The sequence below is a fragment of the Asparagus officinalis genome, chromosome 8, assembly GCF_001876935.1.
Source record: "Asparagus officinalis chromosome 8, Aspof.V1, whole genome shotgun sequence".
NCBI lineage: Eukaryota > Viridiplantae > Streptophyta > Magnoliopsida > Asparagales > Asparagaceae > Asparagus > Asparagus officinalis.
The window spans coordinates 113,225,230-113,234,897 of record NC_033801.1 but is presented as its reverse complement, the minus strand read 5'-3'; positions in this window follow the sequence as shown (position 1 = coordinate 113,234,897).

Sequence of the window (9,668 nt, the reverse complement as noted above, 5' to 3'; positions counted from 1 at the left end):
CTACGCCCGCAGCATCCTCATTAATCACGATGACCGGCACCGCGGAATCAGCTGTGGCGTAGCCGGCAATCATCGACTCGACTTTCTGGACGGGTGACAATGCGCCGATCGGGACGATAATCAAGAACAGGGACTACAAGCTTGTTCTGCAGGACAACTGCAACCTCACCTTGTCAACCGCCGGCAGCAGCGGCGAGGTACTGTGGTACACCGACAGTAAAGACTCCCTGTTCGACTGCTTTGTGAATCTCGAAACCAACGGAGAGCTCATGGTCAAGTACCTCGGCGGAGTCGATTTGTGGCGTACCGGGGTCGCGGGCCCCCGCAAATCGGACTACGTGCTCACGATCCGGCCCGAAGGGAAGCTCGCCATCTACGGCCCGTCCCTTTGGAGCAGCAAAAAGCATGACGGCGTCGCGGCAGCGGTCGCTGAGAGCTACGGGGAGAAGCTGAAGAGTGATTAATGACCGACCACGCCCGTGCGAGGCTTAGCTTTAATTAAATAATCAAACTTATTGCTACGTGCTAATTATGAATAATAAGATGCTGCTGTTGGACTTTGCGTGGCGTTCAGCAGTTTTCAGCCGCGTACCCGTTGCGTATGTTACTATACGGACTTAGTTAATTACCTGCTTATGATATTGGGGCTTGTGGCAAGTGCGTGATTCCCGTTACGTTTTGTGATTGTCCCCTTGATTGAAAGCTTTAGGCTTAGGGGGTGTTTGGTTCAATTTCTAGAAATTATAGGAAATGTTTTCCACTTAAAATATGATTTCCTTGTATTTCTTAAAAAAATTATAGGAAAAGTTTTGAGAAATCAAAAAGTACCAATTTTCTTGTTTTTTGTACTTTGCTTGTTTGGTTCAAAACAAGAAAATGACTCATAACTTTATAGAAAATAATAAGATTTGGTAGGTTTTTAATTAAATATGGTATGTGTCAGATTTCTGGTGATTTCCTCTCATTTTGAGAGGAAATTGCTTTTCGTAAAATTTGGTAGGTTTTGATATTTTATAGAAAATATTTCTGTAAATTTTTTGTTGAACCAAACATAATTTACAGAAATCTCTGGAAAACTTTTAATTACAAATTTACCATTGTCAGATGTTTTGAGAAAAGTTTTCTCAAAAAGTGTGCAACCAAACAGCCCCTTAATTGAAAGCTTTAGGCTATGTTTGGTTTGGAGGGAATTGGAGCGAGGGAAAAGGGAAAGGAAAGAGAAAAGTCGAAAAAGAAAAAGAAAATAAAGAAAGATTTCCTAATTATTCTCCAAATTATTTTTCTCATTAGTAAATATTGCGTTTATTACTTTTCCAAATTTATACATTGTTTGGGTCAAAAGTTGATGTTTTCATTGCTTTGAATCTATTGCAACTTTAGTCGTTACAATAAACTCAAATAAAAGAGAAAAAGTCGATCTTTTTATAAGATCTCCTTATTCAATGAAAATAAAAAAAATACAACTCTTGTCAAACAGCACATACAACAACAGTTTATCTCCTGTTGTTTGCGTGGGAACTTCGCCTGTGCCGGGGACGTCAATATTCGTGGACCGCCTACAGATCGGATCCGGTTGACAGAATAATCGGTCAGAGCTCCTACTTCACCAAGGAAGTATTGTTGAAGTACTGATATCGACCAAGCGAAATCAGGACTCTTCTCGAGATTAAGACCAAGCCTAATCTCAAGGATAATTGGGTACGGGCTTCAGATCCTTCGAAAGACACCTCCTTTATGTCGAAGTTCGTCGGGATCTAGCTAGCCTCCTCTGAAATTTCATGCTCCTTGACTCCTCAATCCAGCAACACCTCCTCGTCTTGATAATAATCCCCCCTGAAAGGAGGCCCTAGGCTTGTATTTATAGGGCCTTGAATGCGGTTATTTGGATGAGAATGAGGGATTTGGCCATATCTTCAGTCAACAACGGCCTAACCACGTTTAGATATGATATCTAAGCAGTTGGAACAGTTAGAACCGAAGAAATCTCAAAAATCTATTGAAAAACATGTTTTGACGAAGTCGGTGAGCGGGATGGGCTCTGCTAACCCGCGGGAGCACGGGTCAGCCGTGTCTGACCCGCAGAGGGCGCGGATCAGACGTGGTAAATTTTTAAATTTGTTATTTTATTATTGATTCATTTTTATGATTTATTTAATTTAATTAATGTTTTAAACATATGGATAGAATTTAGAATTTAAAAATTAAAAATGATTAAAAAATGGAATTACATTATGTATGAACTGGGTGATAATAGATTGTTTGCATACTTACCAATAGAAAACAATGAATAATTTTTATAAAAGAATTTTATGTGATAAACGCCATTTATTTTCAATCAACCAATGCTACCTATATATAGTTGACATCAGACAACCTATTTAATCATAATCATCTTATATAAATGTTACTAAAATAGTAGCATCAAAAAAAATTTAGTCTTACTTATTCAAGCATAACTCAACTCCGTAGAGTCATCTTTGAAGTCATATGTCGTAAGAGTCATTGCATTTAACTTATCAAAGTAAAACAAAGTCACATGACCTTTCAAAAAACACAATAGATTAAGCACAAATGATTCTTCTCGTCAAGAAAGAATAACGTCATAATGGATTTTGTTATAGATTATCTTGGAAATTACATAATTATTACCTCAAATTAAATTAAGTTTGGGTAAATTTGTTGGAAATCTTCCTCCAATTAAGCTAATAAATGTTCATTTTCTGAAATTGCTTCAGTCAAAAAATTGACATAATTGAAGGATGAAAACAAACATGAACCCTTAATAATCTTGAAAATAGAAACACTTGTAGTTTTTAAACAAATATCTGTAGAAGTATTATAGTATATTTTAGACGTTGAAAATAACCAAACAAGAAATGCAAATAAGTTCACTGCTATCACATTTCATAAAATTAGGCTTTTTTAGATGAGCACATAGCTGAAATCAAAAACATTTAATCCATAAATCATAAAACATTGGCAATATGTTTTTTCAGAGGAATACATTCGCAACTATACCAAGAGCACTCCCTTCCAACAAGAAGTCAATCTTAGGGATTAGATAAGACCAATACAACCACTCATGTAGAGCCACCATCTAACAGCTATGCATTCTTCAAATAATACATTAATAAATATTTACTATTCATAATTTTCAAGAGCAATGATAGTTGCATATAAATAATTGGAATAGAAGTTCCACTTGTTTGGTATCCTACTGAAGTATTTTTAGAGGACTGTAATTACCAAAAAACAAAGGATGAAGTCATTCCCTCATGATAGCAAATAGATGAAACCCAATATGCAATGAAACATTTTTGGTACTTTGATGTAGGCCAGAGCTATAAATATCATGTTGTCCTCGCTTGTGATGCCAGGATGGTATAAGATTAAAAAGTTGTTGTATCTGAAATTATATACTCACATTTAAATTACATAAACACATGTAAACAAGTAGGATTATGTCAAATGCAGCAAAAAAGTACCTTATCCATAAGAGTCAGGATGGTGCACATCCAAACGCATACTATACGCCTAAAAATATTGTATTCTTGTGATTCAACAAATTGCATAACCTAGAAAAAAATCTGACAGGTATAAGAAACTCAAGTTTCTTCCAAAAAATTAAAATTAAATAAATTAAAATAAGCAAAACAATCTCTGTTTAACAGCTTGAGTAAAATATCATACCTTTGAGATAGCAATTCCTTATTTCCTACAGGCTTTTGCGGTAGACCGGACCATGTCCGTCGGTCGACTGACCCACTTTTTTTTGGTTTTCTTCGTTGTTTTGATGCAGTTTTGGTGTACACACTCAAGACTAATACTATTCAAACGGGTTTGATCTTAACGAAGTGTGTATAGCCTCTTGTTTCTATCTATATGAGTTGCTACACATTGTGCTCTAAATGTGTACGATTGAATATGATCGCAGGATAAATTTCAGTAAAACTGGGGTTCACAAACTGTGCAGACAATCATCATTCGCCGTTACATGGGTCTAATTATCAGAAAGTACTGCATAGTTTCGCTAATCGTATGCATTAATTCGTGCACACTTTGTCTATGCTCTTGCAGCGGCAACACAATGTTGTGTTTAGTTTGCATTGATATATTCAATTACTAATGAAACTGCTCAAGCCCACTTTAATGACAGGCTGCTTACGTGAACTCAAGTGTGCATGATGATTACTCAAAATGAGACTCGCTTCTTGTTGTTGCTGACAGTTACCATTCAATTGTTTCCTACGATAGCTTTGCTCAAGGGATGTTATTATTATTATTAGGCTAACTATTTGCAAGAGTACATCTTAGCTTCGTAAGATTTATAACACAACTCTCATATAATTTTCAAAATATAAGAAAACATCCCGTAGATTTAGTGGTTATCATAAAACTCCCTTGAACTTTAACATTTTATCTGGAAAAAATCCCAAAAATGTTAATCACAACATTTCACATGCTTGCAATCCCAAAAACATGAAATTTTACAATTCCCAAAAATAAAAGAGAACAATGCAGGTTCACAGGCTTGCCATTCCCAAAAACATGAAATTTTACAAAATGTGCTACCTCTAAATAAAAATCAAAGAGGTTGTCTGATAAGAGAAAAATTACCTCCGCAGCATCAGTGAGGTAACCGTCCATCGCTGAGAAGAACCTTATATAGATAAACATTAGCAGATTGATTGCGTCCTAAAACACAAAGAGATCACAGGAAATAAGATATAAGTAACTCGAGATATTCAAGCTCAGGATATACAGCGAATAAATGTGTGCTAAACAATGTATTGAAATAATTCAAGCATTAAGCTTAAAATTTTCAAGCACGTGATAAGGCCTGTTATGAACCTCACTGATTTCAAGAGTGGGCATGTGTGATAAAAAGTCATTTCCCACAAAGAAGCACATGAAAACAAAATCATCCACAATACGTTCAAAGTTTATCTCAAACGAAGGATGTGATATGTCCAGATCATTCTCCTAGTACTCCCGCAAGACCCAGATGTTGAGGAACTGTCAACAGAAGAAAAGAATAAGTCGCCTGATGATATATAACTAATAGAAATTGTATGAAAAAGCCAAAACATGAATTTCAAAATTGAATTATAAACATGCTTCACATCCGAAAAGTCACCTGATATTTCTTCTTGTGACTTGTAATATAAATCTTGTCATTTGCATTTGAACCTTGATTACCTTCACATAATCACCCAATGGATAGCTCCATGAATATAATTAGAGAGATAAGTATCCTGAAAACCAAAGCTATTTAAAGAAAACTAGCAATGATTACATTGCTGTGCAAAGAATGACCAGGTTGAGCAAGGACTTGAATGGCGCTGCATAATTGACATCTAGATCCCTACCTTTGTAGACTGCCATCCTTGAGTCCGGCTAAATCTCAAATGTATGTAATATTGAGTGCAACAGAGAGGGAAGCCATGAACTCTGTCTAGATGAAACTTCATAAAAAAGATCAAACACTATTATGGGTGACACACCAAACTAAATCTTCATAAATGAGATAAATGAGTGCTTCTAATAAAGTAATTGAATTCAAGAGGAATGGAGAGCAGAATTGCTATGAGCCTTATAAAGTAATATTTGGATGCAAGAAATTGAATTAAACTCCCTCTCTTTTTTCAAACTTTTGGTGAAACTACCATATACTTCTTATAGAAAACTATCATGAAGTTTCTAATAAATTTACTCAAACACAGAAAACAACCACATGTATTTTTTATAGTAATTTTAACCTCACCGTATATTTAAATAGTATAAGATTCGAACTTCATACCCCTTTCTATTACAACCGAAAACACAAGTGATAGTTTGAAAAACTTTTGAGGAAGTCCTTATTTGTTTTATATAAGTAAACAAGTTACTGCAAGTTTCTCTGCAAGAAAGGAAAAACTTAGTTTCTATTTATAACCTAGTCCAAAAGGAAGATAGAAACAGATGTAAACTATGCAAATTAATGACGATAGTACATCGAAGCTAGCATTTCGCGGCTCAAGATCGTTTACTCTAATAAGTTTCAAAATAATTTTGCAGTTAATTGCTGCTTCTCTAGCAGGTTCTTCGGGCATTCACTTTCTTCTTCGATCGTTTCTCTTCCATCTGAAACATCCAGAAATCTGTATGCTACAGATATACACTCCGGAAGAAGAGGTATCTCTTTTTCCCTAGCCACAGTTGTTTGACTGTCTAAGAGTTTCTGCTTAAAGAACTTCTTATTTGGGAAACAACTTATGAACGGATGCATTCCGTACTGCAGAAATAGATTTTGTTCTTCGGGATACAGGAGGCTTAGCCTTTCAAATAGGCTCCGTCCATAGCCAATCTGCAGAAGATTCTGAAAGACGAAGAAAAAAATTTGTATTAAACAACAAAATTAAAGGAAAAAAGTGACCATAAGTAAGAGTGATATTGAACCTTGCTTATGATGGAAGTGGCTTGTAACCATTTCCTCCAAAAAGGATATCATGATGTACGTAATCGAACCTTGCTTATGATGGAAGTGGCTTGTAACCATTTCCTCCAAAAAGGATATCATGATGTACGTAATCTTTTATACAAACCTGACTCCAAAAAGGATATCTTGTTGGCTTTGAAATAGGATCGACCCAAGTTCACAACCTGTAAGCTTTTATACAAACCTGAAAACAAAAGTTTCCTGTCTGATTTTTGGAGAAACCGAACACCAAACACAAGGGACTCTGCTGCAGGAATTCTAGTCTCTGTTTCTGATGTTGAACCCGAACAGAGAAGGAACAGAACCTGCAGTTGTTTACAAAGCAAAACCGGAACCTGGGAGTTTTCTTTGGGACCGAACAACTGCAGCAAAACCTGTAGACAGAGAGAGAACGAACAGAGGAGAGGAACCTTTTGATTCTTATTCACGTTCTAACAAAACTCATCAATTGTTTACATATATATAGGATTAAGATTACAACTCTAATCTTATCCAATAACTAGAAAACTATCTACTAACTAGTATTCTACTCTAATTAGAATTCTACTAACTAACAATCCTTGGACTGATTACAACTCACATTCTCCCCCTTAATCTGGACGAGATTCCAAGTCCCTTACTCCTAGCAGTTCTCGCATCTCGATGAACTTCACCCTTGCTAGTGCCTTCGTGAGAATATCCGCTCGCTGCTCGCTCGTGCTCACGAACTCCACTTTAATCTGTCCTCGCTCAACACACTCACGAATGAAGTGAAAACGTGTGTCGATATGCTTGCTTCTTCCATGGAAAACTGGATTTTTCATCAAGGCAATCGCGGACTTGTTGTCGACATAAAGTGTAACCGGCTTGGGCTCACACCCAATCAATTCGCTAATCAAGCTCCTCAACCACAAGCCTTGGCACGCTGCTGCAGTTGCCGCCATAAATTCTGCCTCGCAGGATGATAATGCCACCGTCTTCTGCTTCTGTGATGTCCAAGTGACCAAACTGTCACCTAGATAAAATGCCATGCCGCCTGTGCTGCGCCTGTCATCAACATCTCCCGCAAGATCACTGTCAGTGAATCCCACCAACTCTTCATTGCCTCGACCTCGTTTGTACACCAATCCGTAGGACATAGTACCCTTCACGTACCTCAAAATATGCTTGACAACCTGTCGATGCAAAACTGTAGGGTGCTCCATGTACCTACTCACAATCCCCACGGCATATGTGATATCGGGTCGGGTGTGAGTTAGATACCTCAAAGATCCGATAATCCGTCTATACTCCGTCACGTCCACCGGTGTTCCTTCGGAATCCTTTCCAAGCTTTAGCTTTGTTTTCATAGGATATTGCGTCGGGTTGCAATCCATCATGCCGAACTGACCCAAAACCTTCTTCGCATAGGCCGCCTGCCTTAGTGCAATACAATTATCTCGCTGATCCACCTCGATGCCAAGGTAATAAGAAAGTAAACCAAGGTCACTCATCTTGAACTCCTTCATCATTTGTTGCTTGAAAAGCTTTATCTCATCCGCCCTTGAGCCCGTAACGATCAAATCATCTACGTACACGCCAACAATGAGTGTATCTCCTCTGTTACTCCTTGTGTATACCGCCTGCTCCTGAGTGCATCTTGCAAATCCGATGCCCTTCATGCACTTGTCGAGGCGCGTGTTCCATGCCCGAGGTGCTTGGCGTAGACCGTAGAGTGCCTTTGATAGTTTGTAGACCTTGTGCTCCTGATTCTTCACAACGAACCCTTCAGGTTGAACCACATAAACTTCTTCCTGGAGATCACCATTTAGAAATGCCGACTTCACATCCAGATGGTGCACCTCCCACCCATTCTGTGCTGATATGGCGAGGATTATTCTGATGGTATCAAGCCTCGCCACGGGTGCAAACACCTCATCGAAGTCCACGCCTTGCTGCTGGACGTACCCTTTTGCTACAAGTCTTGCTTTGTGCTTGAGAATGTTGCCTTCATTGTCTTTCTTCAGTTTGTATACCCATTTGATACCAATGGGTTTGGAACCCCGCGGTAACTCCGTGAGTTTCCAAGTCTTGTTCTTCTCGATGGCCTCCATTTCCTTCTCCATAGCTGTCCGCCATTCTTGATCTGATGCAGCCTCACTGTAGCTCGCGGGTTCTTCAGTGATCAGGAACAACTCCTCTGCTGGAAGGTCGATCACCTCCGTCTCCGCATAGATGTCCGCAAGAGATCGATAGCGTACAGGAGTCATCACTGCAGCTTCAGGGGGTCCGAGCGCGTCCAAGACAGGAGGGTTCGCTGCCTCTGCAGCAGTTTCTGGACCTGCAGGAATTTTTGGACTGGTTCGGCCTGCTGCACCTACGGGTGTATGCGGACTGGTTCGGGCAGCAGGTGGCTGCCTCGCTTGGTGTGCCGGCTGTCCAGTCTCATCTCCGGTCAGCGCCGCTGCGACATGTGGTCCTGCAGCTGGACAGTTTCGGCCAGCTGCGGGCTGGTCTGGCAATGCACCGCCTGTAGTGCCGACGGTTTTTGATTCCTCTCCCGCTGCGAACTCTACCCAGCTGGGTGGTTCTACATCTCCGTCTACGCCCCATTGCCATTCTTTTCCTTCCTCGAACACGACATCCCTGTTGACTCGTATTTTGCCATGTTGAGGGTCGTAGAGGCGATGCGCTTTGCTTCCTTCTTCTACCCCAATATACACCATTGGCGTGCTCCGATCGTCGAGTTTCTTGTGAGAAGGACCTGCAATCTTCACATGCGCCATACATCCAAAAACTCTCAAGTGTTCTAGGTGGGGTTTCTTACCAAACCAAGCTTCGTAGGGTGTGTGGTCGTGCAACGCCTTGGTTGGTAGTCGGTTGAGGATGTACACCGCGTGCCTAACCGCTTCGCCCCACATGGTTCCAGGCATATGCATGCTCTTAAGTAGGCTTCTCGCCATGTCCATCACCGTGCGGTTACGCCTCTCCACTACACCGTTTTGTTGCGGGGTGTACGGTGCAGTGAGATGACGCTTTATGCCGTAGTCTTCACAAAACTTGGTGAACTCCTTTGACAAGAACTCGCCACCACGATCCGTCCTCAATGTCTTCACCTTGTGGTCACATGCGTTTTCAACCACTATTTTGAACTTCTTGAAGGTTTCACAAGCTTGACTCTTGGCCTTCAACATGTATACCCACATCCATCGGCTGAAATCATCAACGATAA